This window comes from Scyliorhinus torazame, chromosome 8 (assembly GCF_047496885.1).
Source record: "Scyliorhinus torazame isolate Kashiwa2021f chromosome 8, sScyTor2.1, whole genome shotgun sequence".
NCBI lineage: Eukaryota > Metazoa > Chordata > Chondrichthyes > Carcharhiniformes > Scyliorhinidae > Scyliorhinus > Scyliorhinus torazame.
The window spans coordinates 262,725,033-262,744,942 of NC_092714.1; the positions used below are offsets into that span (position 1 = coordinate 262,725,033).

The 19,910-nt window shown below is 43.5% G+C and overlaps 1 protein-coding gene across 3 annotated transcripts in view; it reads left to right on the top strand.

Moving 5' to 3' along the window:
* The first annotated feature begins 236 nt into the window (after positions 1–236).
* LOC140428589 (casein kinase II subunit alpha) overlaps positions 237–19,910 on the top strand; it is a 116,380-nt gene continuing 96,706 nt past the window's right edge. The window contains exon 1 of one of the 3 annotated variants that reach the window (XM_072515233.1): positions 237–563. The gene's annotated coding sequence lies outside the window, so the exon portion shown is untranslated. The remainder of the gene's footprint in view (positions 564–19,910) is intronic. The other 2 variants (XM_072515231.1, XM_072515232.1) reach the window with 2 other exon arrangements.

Here is a 19,910-nt window from a genome sequence, read left to right on the forward strand (position 1 = left end):
AACTTTGTCGACCTGATTTAATTGGGGGAAAGTAAAAAAAGAAATTGGGTGCTCTAAAAAAAACATTTCAAAAAGTGGACTCAGGCTGCATTGGGAGAGGCCAGCTGGCAAGAGGGTTCTGCCAGCCCCAGTTGCCAGCCGGTGTAACAGGTTAATGGTTCCCCCTCCCCTCCCACACTGTGAGTGAGTGTTTCGCCCGGACGGCATTGGGCGCGGCACCGGCCGGCGCAGCCTCGTTGTCGCGCGGGGCTGGCGGGGGAAGCGCGGCGCCGCCATATTGTTGGGAGTCGGAGTGTCTCCAGCGCCGAGTCCGGCGGCTCGGACTTTAAAAGGGAAGAGAGGAGGTTCACACACAAAACACACATCTGAAACAGCAACCAAAAAAAAAAGAGAGGAAAAAGGAACCAAACTAACCAACAAGAGAAAAAAAAAAAGCCCCTCACATCCCCCCCCCCTCCTCCCTCTACTCCTCCTCCCTTCACCCACCCCGAAAGGCAAACAATTCCTCACAAGAGACACAGACAGAGAGAAAAGCAAGTCCCCGCTCCCAGCAATCAGGCCAGGTAAGCGGGCGGTCTTCATGGCTGTAGTTCTCAGTTGCTTTGGGAAAGAGGGGGGGGAGGAGGGTTAGTACTGCCCCCTGATGGGTGAGGGGGAGGAGGATTAGTACTGCCCCCTGATGGGTGGGTGGGGGGGGGGGGGTGTTTAGTACTGCCCCCTGATGTGGGGGGGGGGGTTTAGTACTGCCCCCTGGTGGGGGGGGGGGGGTTTAGTACTGCCCCCTGATGGGTGAGGGAGGGGGGGTTAGTACTGCCCCCTGATGGGTGAGGGAGGGGGGTTAGTACTGCCCCCTGATGGGTATGGGGGGGGGGGTTAGTACTGCCCCCTGATGGGTGAGGGAGGGGGGTTAGTACTGCCCCCTGATGGGTATGGGAGGGGGGGGTTTGTCCTGCCCCCTGATGGGTATGGGCGGGGGGTTGTACTGCCCCCTGATGGGTGAGGGAGGGGGGTTAGTACTGCCCCCTGATGGGAGGGGGTTAGTACTGGCCCCTGATGGGGGTGGGAAGGGTTAGCATGGGCCCTGGATGGGGGGTGGGGTTTGCTCATCCAATATAATAACCCCTTGTCCTGAGAGGGGGTATTTGTGATAAACCGTCATGTACCAGGAGTGTGTTTGTGATAACCCCACATGTACCGGGAGGGGATATTTGTGATAACCCCACATGTACCGGAAGGGGTTATTTGTGATAACCCCACATGTACCGGAAGGGGTTATTTGTGATAACCCCACGTGTACCGGGAGGGGATATTTGTGATAACCCCACGTGTACGATAACCCCACATGAAATGAAAATCGCTTATTGTCACAAGTAGGCTTCAAATGAAGTTACTGTGAAAAGACCCAAGTCGCCATATTCCGGCGCCTATTCGGGGAGGCTGGTACGGGAATTGAACCGTGATGCTGGCCTGCCTTGGTCTGCTTTCAAAGCCAGCGATTTAGCCCTGTGCTAAATGACCCGGAAGGGGATATTTGTGATAACCCCACATGTACCGGGAGGGGTTAGTTGTGATCACCCCACATATACCGGGGAGGGGTTATTTGTGATCACCCCAAATGTACGGGGAAGGGTTATTTGCGATAACCCCTCATGTACCCGGGGGGGATATTTGTGATAACCCCACATGTACCAGGAGGGGTATTTGTGATATCCCCACATGTACCCGGGAGGGGATATTTGTGATAACCCCACATGTACTGGAAGGGGTTATTTGTGATAACCCTTATGTACCGGAGGGTTTATTTGTGATAACCCGACATGTACCGGGAGGGGATATTGATGATAACCCCACATGTACCGGGAGGGGTTATTTGTGATCACCCCACATGTACGGGGAGGGGTTATTTGTAATAACCTCACATGTACGGGAAGGGGTTATTTGTGATCACCCCACATGCACGGGGAGAGGTTATTTGTGATAACCTCACATGTACGGGGGGGGGGGGGGGCATATTTGTGATATCCCCACATGTACCCGGGAGGGGATATTTGTGATAACCCCACATGTACCGGAAGGGGTTATTTGTGATAACCCCACATGCACTGGAAGGGGTTATTGGTGATAACCCCACATGTACCGGGAGGGGATATTTGTGATAACCCCACATGTACCGGAAGGGGTTATTTGTGATAACCCCACATGTACCGGGAGGGGTTATTTGTGATAACCCCACATGTACCGGGAGGGGTTATTTGTGATAACCCCACATGTACTGGAAGGGGTTATTTGTGATAACCCCACATGTACTGGAAGGGGTTATTTGTGATAACCCCACATGTACCGGGAGGGGATATTTGTGATAACCCCACATGTACCGGAAGGGGTTATTTGTGATAACCCCACATGCACTGGAAGGGGTTATTGGTGATAACCCCACATGTTCCGGGAGGGGATATTTGTGATAACCCCACATGTACCGGAAGGGGTTATTTGTGATAACCCCACATGTACCGGGAGGGGTTCTTTGTGATAACCCCACATGTACCGGGAGGGGTTATTTGTGATAACCCCACATGTTCCGGGAAGTGTTATTTGTGATAACCCCACATGTACTGGAAGGGGTTATTTGTGATAACCCCACATGTACTGGAAGGGGTTATTTGTGATAACCCCACATGTACCGGGAGGGGTTATTTGTGATAACCCCACATGTACCGGGAGGGGATATTTGTGATAACCCCACATGTACCGGAATGGGCTATTTGTGATAACCCCACATGTACTGGAAGGGGTTATTTGTGATAACCCCACATGTACCGGGAGGGGTTATTTGTGATAACCCCACATCTACCGGGGAGGGGGTATTTGTGATAACCCCACATGTACGGCGAAGGGTTATTTGTGATAATCCTTATGTACCGGAGGGTTTATTTGTGATCACCCTTATGTACTGGGGAGGGGATATTTGTGATAACCCTTCATGCACCAGGGATGGAGTATTTGTGATGGCTTTGCATGTACTGGGGAGGGTTTATTTGTGGTAACCCCATGCATACCGGGAATGGGCTATTTGTGGTAAAGGGACGATCCTTCAAAACAGAGATGAGGAATTTCCTCAGCCAGAGGGTGGTGAATCTGCAGAACTCTTTGCCACAGAAGGCTGTGGAGGCCAAGTTACTGAGTGTCTTTAAGAAAAATATAGATAGTTTCTTGATTAATAAGGGGATCGGGGGATATGGGGAGAAGGCAGGAGGAGAAAGGGGATAAGAAAGATATCAGTCATGATTGAATAGCAGAACAGACTCAATGGACCGGGTGGCCTTATTCTGCTCCTATATCTTATGAGAGGGGTTATTTGTGGGAACCCCTCACGTACTGAGGAGAGGGTATTTGTGTTAATCTCTCACATACCGGGGAGGGGTATTTGTGGTATCCCCTCGTGTACCGGGGAGGGGTATTTGTGGTATATTTGTCATATACCGGGAGTTTTTTTTTGCCATAACTCCTCATGTACCGGGGTGGGGGGTATTTGTGGTAACCCCTCATCATAACTCATACTGGGAGAAGAGGGAATTCGTGATTGCCCCTTGTACTGAGGGCGAGATGGTTCTCGTGGTCCTATGAGATGTGGGTGTGTATTGTAATAGCTTCCCCTTTTTGACGATCAAGGGGTGATTGTAATAGCCCCACTTCCTGCAGATACAATGTCGGGAGTTTATAGTAATATGTCCCCCATAATAGTATTTCTCTTTCCTTGAGGATGAGCTGAGGCAAAGGAACATTTGTTTGAAATGGCCTCCCATTCTTTTGAGTGGAGAATTCAGTCTTTTCTTGAGGGTGGTGTGCAAAGTAGAAGGTAACCCCAATTGTTTGACCAGCCAACACCGGCCCCAACAATACATCAATACTTCATAATTCAACTGAAGCTTAGGCTTTTGCCTGTTTGGAAGTTTAGACTGCCATTCATTGAGAGGGAAAAGGAAAAGCAAACTATGGACTTTCATGTTGATGCAGAGTGGGGGAGCAACGAGAAGAGTTGTTTGTATTTTGTGATCTGAAGTTGAGATTTAAGGAAAATACCTTTACTGAGAAATTGTTTTCGGAGTGGTAAAAGTCAAACGGAATAGTCAAAGATGTGTTTTAAATTGTATTGATCTATGATCCGTGAATTAACCCGCAACAGTCAGTGAGCTTAAAACCTTTCAGGGTCTGAGAGATTTTGGAACAGTTAGTGAGGAATCTTTTGAAGTAGTGGGAAGGGGATTGGGTATAAACATCATAACGGAAACCAGTGAAGAATGTTGACCTCTGGATGGATTGGCAGAGGATTGGCATAAATTAGTTTACAATTTTGGAGTATTTTGTTGATTTTTATTTTCCCTTTACTTGAGTTTCAAGGTGGTCTCTTTAAAGTAAGAAGATCATGTTTCTGTCTCCAAAGGTATCTAAAGAAATTCTAGTGCAGCTCTCCTCTTGACTAGCCTTGTTGCCTTTGCGTTATCCAGGTCAGGCACAGTGATGAACATGCTAATTCTTTGTCTCTGCAAGTTACTTAGTTCACATTATTGATAATTCTGATTATTTTACTGCAAAATTTGACTTCAAATTCATAGCAGCAGATTTTGCAAGTTATGTAGGAAAGGGGAATTGAACTGCTGGTGTCAATGTTCCAGCTAACACAATAGAAATGATTGGCATGGGGAGGGGCTGGACAATATATATTCATAGATTATCATAGAATTTACAGTGCAGAAGGAGGCCAATCGGCCCATCAAGTCTGCACCGGCTCTTGGAAAGAGCACCCTACCCAAGGTCAACACCTCCACCCTATCCCCATAACCCAGTAACCCCACCCAACACTAAGGGCAATTTTGGACACTAAGGGCAATTTATCATGGCCAACCCACCTAACCACATCTTTGGACTGTGGGAGGAAACCGGAGCACCCGGGGGAAACCCACGCACACACTGGGAGGATGTGCAAACTCCGCACAGACAGTGACCCAAGCAGGAATCGAACCTGGGACCCTGGAGCTGTGAAGCAATTGTGCTATCCACAATGCTACCGTGCTGCCCCTCACTATATTGCTCACTATATACATTATGTATATATATATATATAAATATATATCTCTCTCAAAGATTGATAAATAGGTTTCTGTTGAATATGTTGACTCTAGGTGAATTTCTTAATTTAAATGGTAGAGGTTATCTTCATGCACAAGTGACTAGTGAGCCACTGATGAGTAAACATAAAAATAAATTCTGAAAAGGTAAAACAATTCAATACTGGAAATATGCAGCAAGACTGTCAATGTCTTAAAAGAGAAACTATAAATATCTCCACTCTGAAACAGAAACCTGCTTTTTCAATTCTGATAGACTTTGTATTTCTGGCATTTTCTGTTTGACCCTCTGGTAAGCTTGAGTCTGCTTTCTGCGCTGGAAGTTAACCCCCAATTTATGGAGAAATTGGTCCCTTGAAGTGACTGCGAGGGTTCATGAGCGTAATGCAGTAGATTTTGTTTTTGATAAAGTGCCCTGTAACAGACTTGTAAACAAATTTGAAGCCCATGGAACTAAAGATGCAGCGCAAACATGAAATTGGGACAAAAAGCAGAGATGACCATTATGTAGCGCTTTTGATGGCCACTAGGTGTCTCAAAGCTCTTTTACGGTGAATGAAGTAATGTATGGAATGCTGCAGAGCAAGCTCCCACAATCAGTGATATGATAACCAAATATATTTTTTTGTGATGTCAATTGATGGGTAAATATTGGCCAGGTCACCTTAGATAACTCCCCTGATCTTTTCCAAAATATTGCTATGGGATCTTTTACATCCACCCCCGAGGGCAGATGGGGCCTCAGTTTAACATCTTAACTGAATGAAGGCACTCTGACGATGCAGCAATCCCTCAGTACTGCACTGGTGTGGCTTTTTGTACTCAAACCCTACTCCAGGGACTTGAACCTGGAGCTTTGTGACTCCTGGGAATGCAACCAATTTGAACCGCAGCTGACTTATGGTAAGTGGTTAATTTTCAGACCAGGAGGAATCATGACACCGATATCCCCCAAATGTTGGCATTGGAAATATTGCCCTGTGCATATTAATGACTTTTCCTTGAGTACAGGGTATAATTTCAAAGTTTGCAGATGACATGAAGCTCTGAAACGTGGTAAGCGATGAGTGAGGAAGGACAATATTTGATTTAGAGGTTGTACAGCGAAGGTTCACCAGATTGGTTCCTGGGATGAGGGGGTTGTCCTATGATAAGAAGTTGAGTAAATTTGGCCTATACTTTCTGGAGTTTAGAACAATGAGAGGTGATCTCTCTGAAACATTCTGAAGAAGCTTTACAGGGTAGATGCTGAGCTATTGTTTCCCCTGGCTGGGAAAGCTGGAACATGGGCCACAGCCTCAGGATAAAGGAACAATCATTTAAGACTTGAGACGAGGAGGAATTTTTTCACGCAAATGGTTGTGAATCTTTGGAATTCTCTGCCATAAAATTTTGTGGGTGCTCCATTGTTGAATATATTTAAGGCTGAGATAGATAGATGTTTGGGGAATCAAGGGATGTGAACAGTGGGAGGGAAAAGTGCAGAATCTCAGCCATTATAGTATTTAATGGCAGACCAGGCTCTTTACCTATTTCTTATGTTCTTAAGATACTAACAGACTTCAGAAGAGCCTAGATGAACCAGTGAAATGGACAGATATGTGGCAGATGAAATTTAATGCAGAAAAGTGTGACTAGGGATATTTTAATAGGAAAAATGGAGCGAGGCAGTATTAACTAAATGGCACAATTTTAAATAGGGAGCAGGAAGAGAACTGGGAGCGCACGTACACAAGTCTTTGAAAGTATCAGGGACACTGAGAAAATTGTTTAAAAGGATCCTGGGCTATGTTAAGAGCCATAGTGTATAAAGGCTAAGGATGGTGTACTAAACCTTTATGAAACACTGGCTAAGCCTCAGTTGGATTGTTGTGACCAATTCTGGACACCACACTTTAGGAAGGATGTCAGAGCCGTAGCGATGATGCGGAGGAGATTTATGAGAATTTTACCAAGCATGAAAGGCTTCAATTAAACAAATAAACTCGAGAAACTGTGGTTGTTCCCCTTAGAACAAAAAAGGTTGAGAGGGATTTGATAACGGTTGGTAACTCGAGAACGCGGACTTGCCGAACTTGGCAAAAGAATCAGAGGCAGCATGAAGATTTTTTAAAAATACAATATATTATGATCTGGAATCCACTGCCTGTAAGCCCTTGAAGCAGATTCAATAATAACTTTCAAAAGAGAATTAGATAAATACTTGGAAGGTATAGGAAAAGAGAAGGGTGGCACAGTGGTTAGCTCTCACCGCGCGATGCACCTGTGTTCAATTCCGACCTCGGGTTTGTGTGGGGTTTGCACATTCTTCCCGTGTCTGCGTAGGTTTCTTCTGGGTGCTCCGGTTTCCTCCCATAGTCCAAAGATGTGCAGGTTAGGTGGATTGGCCATGCTAAACTGCCCCTTAGCGTCCAAAAGGTTAAAGGTGGGGTTACTGGTTTACGGGAATGGGGACTTGGGCCTAGGTAGGATGCTCTTTTGGCGGTTCGGTGCAGACTCGATGAGTCGAATGGCCTAGCTCTACACTAATGATTTTATGAGAAGGGAGATTTGGACTAATTGGGCCACTCTTTCAAAGAGACTGCACTTTCAAAGATGCAGCATAATGAATGAATGACAGCCCCAGCATTATATTGCTTTCTGCATTTGCCAACTTCCTTTAAATGTTTGAGTACCAACCTCCAATTTGTGTGTTTTTAAACTCTGGAGAACTTGTAAATCTCCGCAGTGACCTGCTATCTGTGGACGTGCGGCTGGCGTGGTGATTAATTCTGGGTTCGGTAGCAATAATTTCCTAGCTCATATGTAGAAATATTTGTCAGTACTACTTTCAGTAGATGGCTTCACAGTGGTCATTTCTCTTATTGTCACATCTCTTAAATTGTGTTTTTAAAATGTTTTTTTGTGTTGCAATGATGAGTACCTGCAGATGAGTGGTAGACTGCATTGTGGTGTTGTATTTTAACAAGCTGGAGAGGATGAAATCCCACAGATTGGTATGCAAAATGGATGATATAAGTCATAATTGGCTTGATTTATTGATTAAATTTGCAGTGTGCTTGGGAACAAGGAATAATATTTTGAAATTTCACTTGGGTTGTGTAAAATGTAGGATTTTTATCATGCTTGCTGCAGTGATGCTTAAGAATGTAGCTTTTGAATAAAATAATTTGTTTTGGGAGGGAATTACATTAAATAGAAATTAAATGTTACGGCATTGAAAAGATTAATATTTGGACTGATTTATTTCATTTTTTGTGAAAATTTTAAAAACATGCTGCAATTTTGGTTTTAGAGCAGCAGTTGGGCTTTTAATTATGATGTGGGTGTTTATGTGGGTTACTTAGATTTAACCATTAATCGCGGTTTTAGGTAAAATTTATAATTTTTAATGTTACGGTGACATTCAGCAACATTTACCAATTGCAGTGGGAATTTTGGGTGATGCTCGGAATTTAACAGGGTTGTTGCAATTTTTGTGACTCCATGTGTAATCCATGGATTAACCAATGTGCAAGTGAATTGAGACCATTCACTGATCAGAAATGTGGCAGATGACTACTTTAATTTACATGTAAGTGCTGTACATTTGAATTATCAGCCAGTAACCCTGCATTGGTTAATAAATGCTAATCATTCAATGTTAACGCCATTGTGCATGATTCATGTTGGAAGTATGACACAATCTACCAGCATAAGAAAATTGATTATCACCATTTCACAAACTCATCAGTGCAATAAAACAAGTAAGCAAATATTGTGCACCCTCACATAGAGGTTTTTGTTTTATGCAGATGTGTGTTCTCCTTTACGTCAGCCATATTAAAAATTGCTTCAGCTTTGAAGGCTGCAAAGTATAATTGCTGTAAATCCTTAGTTCAATTAAATGTCGCTATTCTTCGGGGAAGGAAGTTACACATAACAGCAGCACACAAATTTCCAACTCCACGTCAGAAGAAGCCAGTATGAAATGGTGGCTAGTAATGCTCACAATTGTTTTATTTGTTAATAACATTAATCTAATACTAATATAAGCAGTATAAATAACATAACAAAATTTAGCCTGTTAAAGTCAAAGAACCAGAAAAGTTGATTTGTACTTCAAATTAAGAGTGCGGTGTCTTTATTTCAATTCTGAAGCATGAATTCTGGAATATGACCAAACACAATATATACAAGACCTCTTTTACAGATAGATGATGTGGCTCAGTCAAGACATGGTGCCTTGGTTCAAGACTGAAAGCTGGTTGAGGCTGAAGTTTCAAAATATGCTGGTGCATAATATTTTCATGGAAGTCTTTTAAGACCAAAGGGAAGGGTAAATAATGATTTTTCCTTCCCTTCCCAAAGCCTGAGGACACTGACCTCGGGTCAACAAAAACCAGGGGAGTACCCTGGTAATTTTGTATCATCAGCTACTTTAAGTGCATTAGGGGAGCTCAACAGTCCTTGAATTCTAGCAAAGATCTTCCGTGTGCAGTTGCAATTCCAGTTGGATCCAGCTGCAGGACTTGCGATTAAATGTCACTAAAAGAACCTATAGCACTTCTTACATTGCGATAGTGATTACAGTTCAAAATTACGTTATTGAGATTGTAAGGTGTTTTCAAGACATCCAGAAATGAAAGGCACAATCTAAATCCCAGTTCCTCCTCACTTTTCAGAGGATCGAGAGTGCTTCACAGCCAGTTGATTACTTTGAAATGTAGTCACCTGCTACATTGGTATGGCAGCATAGTATTTATGCTACTGGAATAGTAATCCAGAGGTCTGCATTGATGATCTGCAGACATAAGTTCAAATCTCACCTTGGCAGCTGGGGCATTTGAATTCAATTAATGAATTAAATCTGGAATTAAAAGCTAGTATTAGTAATTGTGGCCATAAAACTTTGATTTGCGTAAAGACCCATCTGATTTCTTAATTGCCTTGAGGGAAGGAAATCTCTCATCCTAACTTTGTTTGGCTTGTATGTGACTCCAGAACCACAGCAGTGTAGTTGACTTTTACCTGCCCTCTGAAATGATCGATCTGGCTAGCTAAGGAGTTAGGGTTGGGTAGTAAATAATGTCCTTGCTTACGACACTGACATTTCTAGTATAATTTTGCTTAAAAATAATGTCAAACACATCAGGCTGATTGTGTGCTGTAGCATCTGTAAACACCCCAGGAGATAAATGACCAAATTACTGTGTTTCTTGGTGGTGTTCAGTAACCCATCAGTGGGTTATGTGCTTGAGCACTGAAGTAAGTCTTGAGCCTTCTGACTCAAAGGCGGGAGTGGCATTTGTTGGCACACTTACTGCATTTAAATTTAAATATTTACAAAGCAAGCTAAAGCTTCCTCGCAATGGACCTCAATACAAATAACTTTTTTACCTCCATTCCTTCAATTCAATAGGGTGTCTTGGAATTTGGGAAAGTAAGTCTGAATAGAATTAGTTGTTTCAGCTTCCAAAATCTGATGGCGGCTTTGATGAACAGACTGCAAATTAGATGATGATGTCAGCCTTAGTTTCTGAGTCAAATGATTGTGGGTGCAAACCCCATTTCAGAAGCTTGACCACATAACCCAGGCTGGCAATTAATTGCACTGTCAGAGATGTTAAACCTGTCTGCTCTCTCAGCTGGATGTAAAAAGTCCAGGAGCACACTTATTGGAAGCAGAAGGGGACATTCTTCCGATGTTGCGGCCGATTTGTCTCTCTTGAACATCACTTAAAACACGTGATTGGTCGTGGATTATAATCCTTTCTGTAGAGCCTGTCTGCTTGCAATTTGGCAGCTGTTTCCCTGCGTTACAACAGTGACTATTTCAAAATTACTTAATTGACTGTAAAATGTTCTGGGATGTTTTGAGATTGTGAAAGGTGCTATCGAAATGCTAGTCTTTAAATTTGGGTTTACATAGGTTTAAAAATTTAGTAATAATTGTGACTGTCGTCGTGGCTATTGACCTTCTGCTGTTGCTGTAGTTTCCTAAAGCAAAATCAGGTCTGTGTTCACTACATTTAAGTTGCCCCTCAAATTGGTGTAAATACGATATCACAGCCGTGACTCTGTGTGTTTACTTTGCAATTTAATTCTTTCAGGATTTCAAGTTTATTGGGAAGTTGTTCAGGTAGTTTGGAACTTTTGTGCACAATGAGTCCTTGAGAAGTAGAGAAAAAATTACTCTACCAATTTGATATTGTACCATTCTTTAAAGATGGATTTGTGTCGAGGCGTGGCTGGTTTTTGCCATTGCTTTCCTTCTCCCACCTTTAAAGTGAGTGCATTCACTATAATAAGCAGGTAGGCATGGTCTGTACTGGTGGTTTTGATCTGGCTGATAGTCTGTTCTATGGAACACTAGATTGCAGGTTCTCTTGACAGTTGATTTGGGACCAGCTGCCACTCGATCTTCCTGGGTGCCAAGGAGAACCTGGGGATTTTGTGTGGGGTGGGGGTGGGGGGGGGGGGGGGGAGGTGGCGGGGAGGCACCTTTGCATGCGTGCTGTTGATATTTCAATTTGAATCTCAATTTGTAATAATTTGAATTTTAAATTTGCTGGAGTTTCGGGTTTTTGGATCAACTTCCTCTGCACTTCAAGATAACAATCAAGGTTTCCCCCCCCCCTCAGCAGTTCACGTGTTGATTTTTCCACACATTCAGTGCAAATATTGGTGGCTAGGCAAACTGGAAAACCTAGATAGTGGAATATATCATATGCTGCCACAGTGCAAGCCCCAATTTTATTGCGATGCTTAATTTCTCTCTCCACACCATTAAGAAATAATTGGTTTTATACTTGACCAAACCGTAATTTTGATTATATGAAAGTTCCATTTAGCGGCAAGTTCTTTGAAGTAAAATTTGGAATATAAAGAAGGGTTTAGCATCTGGAAGAAGCAGCTGAACATCTTGGGAGCGGGGAACCTTTCTCGGAACTGGGACAACAAGCTATTATATTTTTGGATGTTGACAGGTGCACTGTTTTTCCATAATTTGCTACTTTTATTTCAGATGGTCAGCATTTGAAGTATTTTTGTTTTTTAATGTGTTGTCTTTCTTTAATCTGTGCTCTTTTTCTCCTGCCTATTCCTGGCACTTGCGGCATTTTTTAGGTGCAGGCATCACGGAATTGCATTTTCAAGATGATTTCTTATGAGTAAAGAGTTGTTGTTGACTTAAGATGCTGTTGGCATCAAGATTAGGCGGAAAGTGTTAAAAGGTGGAAAGGTTACGTAAATGAGAAAGCTGTTAGCTTGACATTTACAGTTGCTGGCCATTCTCTGCAGGGTGCCATACTGTTATGGCAAACAGTGTTACTTGAGACGAGTTGTAGGCTTTTAGTTCTGTCTTTTAGGAGTTGATTTTAGTATTTCAGTTTGGGTTTCAATTTCAAGGCATGTGATTTAAAGCCGCATTGTTAAAATCTTTATACATGTAAACTTTAGTGGCACTTACTGAGCAATAGCTTCTGAAATTGCCTCTCTTTGCTAAACTTTATTTGCAAAGTTGTCTTGTGTTTAGCAATGTTGCGCAGTTTCTATATTGCGTCAAATTATCTGGCTTGGGGCAGCACGGTGGCGCAACGGGTTAGCCCTGCTGCCTCACGGCGCCGAGGTCCCAGGTTCGATCCCGGCCCTGGGTCACTGTCCATGTGGAGTTTGCACATTCTCCCCGTGTTTGCGTGGGTTTTGCCCCCACAACCCAAAGATGTGCAGGATAGGTAGATTGAACACGCTAAATTGCCCCTTAATTGGAAAAAAAATGAACTGGGTACTCTTAAAAAAAATTTTTTTAATGATCTGGCTTGAGTTCAGAGACTTATGAATCCAGAGCAGATTGGGTGATAAATTATGTAATTTTTATGTTGAATAACTTTTAAGTTAAAACTGGTTATGTGCAGCATAATGTGGCCAAATTGTAAAAAGCTCTGGGTTCCACTGCTATATTGACAGCTGAAATCTTAATTTGCATGAAATTGAATAAGATGTTTCAACTATTTTTCAAAGCTACGTGTGGGGGAAGCATGTCTGGGGACATTTTTGAAAAGCACATCACAAGTAGAACAGGAGCAAAATATGGTGGATGCTGGAAATTTAAAATAAAAATTAGATAGTGGAAATATTCCGTATTTGTGGGGAGAGAAACAGTCGTTTCAGGTTGATATTTTATCAGAACTGGAAAAATTAAAAATGTAACAGATTCTAAGCAAGTTCAAAGTCGCAGGGGTAGCGGGAAACAAAAGGGAAAATTTTGATTGGATGGAAGGCACAAGCGATTGAATGACAAATGGGTTCATGGTACAATGCAGAAGAGAATTGTGATGGGCTGAGTAAAGAAATACAAAGATGCCGACAAAAGGTGTGGCTGACAGAATCATGAATAGTCACTGATGTGAGGAGGCAAAAGTGAACTCAAAGTGAGGAAAGGGAAAGGAAATAAAATGGGGGCAGAGGTAATGATTGGTGATCGTTGGACTCAGTTGAATCCAGAAACCTTTTAAGTATCTAATCAAAAGATGAAGTATTGTTCCTTGAGCTTCATTGGAGCACTGCAGGAGGCTGAGGTGAGCCTGAGAGAATTTAACTGATGGATAACAGGAAGCTCAGTCATGCTTGCGCACTGAGCGGTAGTGTTGTGCAAAGTGGTCACCCAATCCGTCTTTGCTCTTTCTAGTGTAGAGCAGCATGTATTCTGAGCATCAAGTGCATTATACTAAATCGAAAGAAGTGCAAGTAAATTGCTGTTTCACCTGCAAGGATTGTTTGAGGCCTTGGATGGTGAGAAGGGAGGAGGTGAAACACCGGTTGTTGCATCTCTGGGAAGAAGAGGGCTGCTGGGTTGATTGAAGAGTAGACTAGTGTCGAGGAGGGAGTGGTCGCTTCGGAAGGCTGAAAGGGAGGGGAAGGCGTATTAGATGGTGGCATTATTGTCGAGGCAGTGGAAAGTGATCCATTGAATATAGAGGCTGGTGAAAGGTGAAGACAAGAGAACTCTGTTGTGGTTAAGTGAGGGAGGGGAAAGGGTGAGAGCAGAAGTGTGTTGAGAACTTCACAAGAAGTCGAGTTGCTCACGTAATGCAATACAAGTTGCGCCACCTGCAATTACCAAATAACAAACCAGTTATTTCTCAACTTGTATTCTGATTTGAATATTTGGTGTCTTGAGGGGTGGGGAAGTAACACATTATAAACCTGAGACAAATTTGGACGTGCTTGAACACTATGGATGCTGTGGCTTGCTGGTTGATGTATATTTTGGATATTTGGCAAATTGGTAGTTTGGACATTGCATTGTGAAGACGTATTCTAGGTGTTAACATTTGAAATTGTAAATGACATTTTCACCCTCCTCATGACATTTTTGTTCCTACCAATGGATTATTGGAGGCATAAACCACTTTAGAAAATAGAGTAGACATAATTCTAAATCAAAGTACTGCCAGTTGAGATTGCATCCTAACTATCGTCTACCTGATCATGAATCTTCTATCATTGAACCCTACTGGTATAGAGAATTAGCTACAGAGTATGCACACTAATTATTTAAGAAACTTGATTAAAGTGAGCTGTATGCTGGCATCTTTGTGCTGTTGATCTCAGTTTAGAGTATGGGTTGAGTGACACCAAACCTACCATGAATTTTTGATGGATTTTTGTAGCACTGCTTCCAAATTGTGGAATGAAATGTACTTTGGAGTTGATTTTCATCCCAATATGAGTTTGAGATGCCAGAGGGGCTTTGTCAAGGCCATAATTTGTATTTAAGCATTTTATTCTATAAATTGGGGGGAGAAAGTCATGTGTAAGCGTGCATTATAAATTTAAGCAACTGCTGATGTTGGGTCAGAGCATCTATTCAAGCTGCTGTTGATGTTTCGATTTGAAACCTGGGGCACTTTTATATAACTGGGACTCTTTCTGGGAGAATGGTGCTTAAATTGTAACCACAAATGCTGATCTTTTTGCTATACTAGTATGCTGACTGTTATGAAAGATTTTCATGTTTCGTATCTGCACTTGCTGACTCTGGGCATTAACAAAAGTTGGATCCTGGACTTTTGAAGGCACCGAATTCACCTTCATTATGTTATGATGTGCCATTGGCTGCTGGAGTTTTCTGTGCCTGTCAGCAATGTGTTATCAATGTAGAACTACTTTATAGGAATCACTGAAATGGTCACATTGGGCACTCTGCTCATACAATAACTAACAGTTGATGCAGTATGGATGTTTGCCCTTTGACTCTAGCATATATATTTACTGGAACACAACCATCATTACCAACTTTTGTTCACTTTTACTATTTCAGCTTAACATTGAGCTGCCAAAGGATTGTATTGGAGGGTCAACTGTCGAATTTGTCTCTCCCAAATCCTCATCTCGGTCGATCCTGGTTTTGACACTGCCACAAATTTCTGTTCAGAGAACATAGAATCCCTACAGTGCAGAAGGAGGCCATTCGGCCCATCGAGTATTATAATCTTTATTATTGCCATAAGTAGGCTTCCATTAACACTGCAATGAAGTTACTGTGAAAATCTGCACCTGCCCTCTGAAAGAGCATCCTACCTAAGCCCAAACCCTGCACAATCCCCGTAACCCCACCAAGGGCCAATTTAGCGTACCCAATTCACCTAACCTTCACATCTTTGGAATGTGGGAGGAAACCAGAGCAAACCCACACATACACGGGGAGAACGTACAAGCACCACACAGAATGTCACCCGAGGTCGGAATCGAACCCGGGTCCTCGGTGCTGTGCGACAACAGTGCTAACCACTGTGCCACTCAATTTCTATCACCCGGTTGATCGGGAATGGGAATGAATGTCTGAGATTGGCTACAAACCTTGGTGCAATTGCGGGAAGTGGCCATTTCAGGCGTAATTCACCTAGTGAAATATTATCCCAAATCCCTCTCCGCACGATACCAGTTCCCTTTCCCCTAATGTCCCTTGGCATTTCCGTGACACAATATTTCTGTAGAAAGAGCTGAAATAACAAAAATGGTTGGGCTACATTTGCTTCTCTCCACCTCTCCCTCCCATGGCCAATCCAAGCTTTCAGACCCTGACAGAGCTCATGTGACTGGAGGTGGAGGTGACCACTTGACCTGCGACCACAGCGGTCACATGGGGAACTGCCTTGCTTGGAAGATGCCAGCAAAAAAACAAGTGTCGAGTGATGTGGGAGCGACTTTCAATGGCCTTTAGGGTGCGCTTGTGTAGGGACTGTCCTCCCACGATTCTGCACATATTGAAAACCGTGTCCAAACATAATGTTGTCTTACGTAGTGATTGATAATGGTTACGTTTGTCAATGTACTCTGTTGATTATTCTTTTGTCTACTATGTACGTACTGTGTATGTTCCCTTGGCCGCAGAAAAATACTTTTCACTGTACTTCAGTCCATGTGACAATAAATATCTGTCAATCAATCAAATGTGAATAGAAAAGTGAGATTTGAGATTCACAGTTCTCCTTGACTATCTAAACAGAAGTATGGAATAGAAAAGGAAGGAAGCTATGACTAAACTTGCATATGTCATTTGTGAGACTCCAACTGGAATAACATGTTCGGTTATGGGCACCGCAATTTAGGATGTCAAGACTTTAAAAAGCATGCAGAGGACATTTACTAGAATGATACCGGGGTGAGGACAATGTGCAGATTTTGGAGAAGCTGGGATTGCTCTCTTTGGAGCAGAGAAGATTAAGAATAGATTTTATAGAGGTGCTCAAAACAATGAGGGGTTATAGAGTAAATGGGGTGAAACTCTTTCCACTGGCGGGACAGTCAGTAACCAGAGGACACAGATTTAAGATAATTGGCAAAACAGTGAGTTGGCAGAGGTATTCAAGGGGTCGGGGGTTTGGTGAAGTCCGGAAATTGGGGACCTAAACGTGTATACCGGGACGCGAGAGCTATAGGCTCTCCTACGCCATTTTCTGATTCTAAGTGTCTGAACGACACTGCAAAGTATGGCCAGTACTAAGTGGGCTTCTACTATGTAGGATAGTGAATACCAGGTGATAAACTTATCACACCAGGTCGGGGTATCGTTAATTGTCTTCGGGCTAACTATCTCGGGGTTCTGTGTATGGCAGGGGTGGGAATCATTCACGGCCTGTGTGGTAGGGGTCAGGGGGGTAGCATCCGCGTGCAACTGAAGGGATCCCGCTAAGATCCAGGTGAACATGAAGGTTGTCGTCATCTTTCCGTCTTTCTGTCTTTTTCTTCCTCTGGGGTTCTTGAGGTTCCGGAGTTCTATGGACACAAGCATAATATCTGTTATTATCTTGCTTAAGATCTCGTGTGTCAAATTGCCCTTAGTGTCCAAAATTGCCCTTAGTGTTGGGTGGGGTTACTGGGTTATGGGGATAGGGTGGAGGTGTGGCCTTGGGTAGGGTGCTCTTTCCAAGAGAGGGGCAGCACAGTAGCATTGTGGACAGCACAATTGCTTCACAGCTCCAGGGTCCCAGGTTCGATTCCGGCTTGGGTCACTGTCTGTGCGGAGTCTGCACATCCTCCCCGTGTGTGTGTGGGTTTCCTCCGGGTGCTCCGGTTTCCTCCCACAGTCCAAAGATGTGCAGGTTAGGTGGATTGGCCATGATAAATTGCCCTTAGTGTCCAAAAAAATCGCCCTTAGTGTTGGGTGGGGTTACTGGGTTATGGGGATAGGGTGGAGGTGTTGACCTTGGGTAGGGTGCTCTTTCCAAGAGCCGGTGCAGACTCGATGGGCCGAATGGGCTCCTTCTGCACTAAATTCTGTAAAAAAAAAAAAAAATTATTTGCTTTCTATTGGAAAGCCCTTCCGTCAGTAGGATTACTTCCAAATATTCAGCATCTAGGTTAACTTGTAAAACCATGCCTCATCTCCAGGGGCTAGAACTGTGAAAGCAAAAATAAGAACTACTGCTTGGTGCCATCCTCGGCCCCTGAAGAAGCTTTCTTCACGTCTACCATAGGATTGAGGTGAATTCTCTACCCCAAAGAGCTGTGAATGCTCTGTTTTTGAATATGTTCAACAGAGAGACCAGAAATTTAGATACCAAGGGAGTCAAAGGATATAGGGGTTGTGCAGGAATATGTAGCTGAATGCCTTGATCAAATTGGTGGCTGAGCAGGCTGAATGGCCTACCTCCCTATTATGTTAATCATAAAATAGTACAGCACAGAAGGAGGTCATTCAACTCATTGAGTCTGCACCAGCTCTTTTGTAGAACAACCCAGTTAGTCTCGGCCACAACTCTTCCCTCATATTCTTAGTAAGAAGTCTTACAACACCAGGTTAAAGTCCAACAGGTTTGTTTCAAACACTAGCTTTCGGAGCACTGCTCCTTCCTCAGGTGAATGAAGAGGTAGATTCCAGAAACATATATAGACAAATTCAAAGATGCAAGACAATGCTTAGAATGCGAGCATTTGTAGTTAATTAAGTGTTTACAGATCCAGAGATAGGGGTAACCCCAGGTTAAAGAGGTGTGAATTGTCTCAAGCCAGGACAGTTGGTAGGATTTCTCAAGCCCAGGCCAGATGGTGGGGGATGAAAGTAATGCGACATAAATCCCAGGTGCCGGTTGAGGCCGCGCTCATGTGTGCGGAACTTGGCTAGAAGTTTCTGCTCGGCGATTCTGCGTTGTCGCGTGTCCTGAAGGCCGCCTTGGAGAACGCTTACCTGGAGATCAGAGGCTGAATGCCCTTGACTGCTGAAATGTTCTCTAACTGGAAGGGAACATTCCTGCCTGGTGATTGCCGCACAATGTCCGTTCATTCATTGTCGCAGTGTCTGCATGGCCTCTGGGTAAGCATTCTCCAAGGCGGCCTTCAGGACGTGCGACATCGCAGAATCGCCGAGCAGAAACTTATAGCCAAATTCCGCACACATGAGCGCGGCTTCAACCGGGACCTGGGATTCATGTCGCATTACATTCATCCCCCACCATCTGGCCTGGGCTTGCGAAATCCTACCAACTGTCCTGGCTTGAGAATTCACACCTCTTTAACCTGGGGTTACACCTATCTCTGGATCTGTAAACACTTAATTAACTGCAAATTCTCGCATTCTAAGCATTGTCTTGCATCTTTGAATTTGTCTATATATATGTTTCTGGAATCTACCTCTTCATTCACCTGAGGAAGGAGCAGTGCTCCGAAAGCTAGTGTTTGAAACAAACCTGTTGGACTTTAACCTGGTGTTGTAAGACTTCTTACTGTGCTCACCTCAGTCCAACGCTGGCATCTCCACCTCATATTCTTACAATTTATTCTTCCAAGTATTAAACCAATTCCCTTTTGAAGGCTACTTTTGAATCTCTGTCCACCAAATACCACTTGTTGTAAACAAAAGTCTTCCGGAGTCTATATGGCTTTGACCAAATCCTCCTCTTTTGACTCTGGTCTGCTGCCAGTTCCCTGCCTACTCTGCCCACCATTATTGTCAGTCCATTCACCATTACTCTGCTGAGTTTTAGAAATCTGCTCAACCGCTTCCATTTGCCTTCAGAAGCACTTTAAAACTTATCTCTTGAACAGTTCCTTGGGTTCATCCCTTCATGCATAGGATTTACCCTGCCTTCTCACCTTCCCTCTACCCCCTCCCTCATCTATAATGTTTTCACCTGAGTGATTCTATTTTTGTGTGTGGCGAGAGAGAAGTGACATATAATGTAGGCCACATTCTGTGCAAAGTCTATAGAACATAGAACGATACAGCGCAGTACAGGCCCTTCGGCCCACGATGTTGCACCGAAACAAAAGCCACCTAACCTACACTATGCCATTATCATC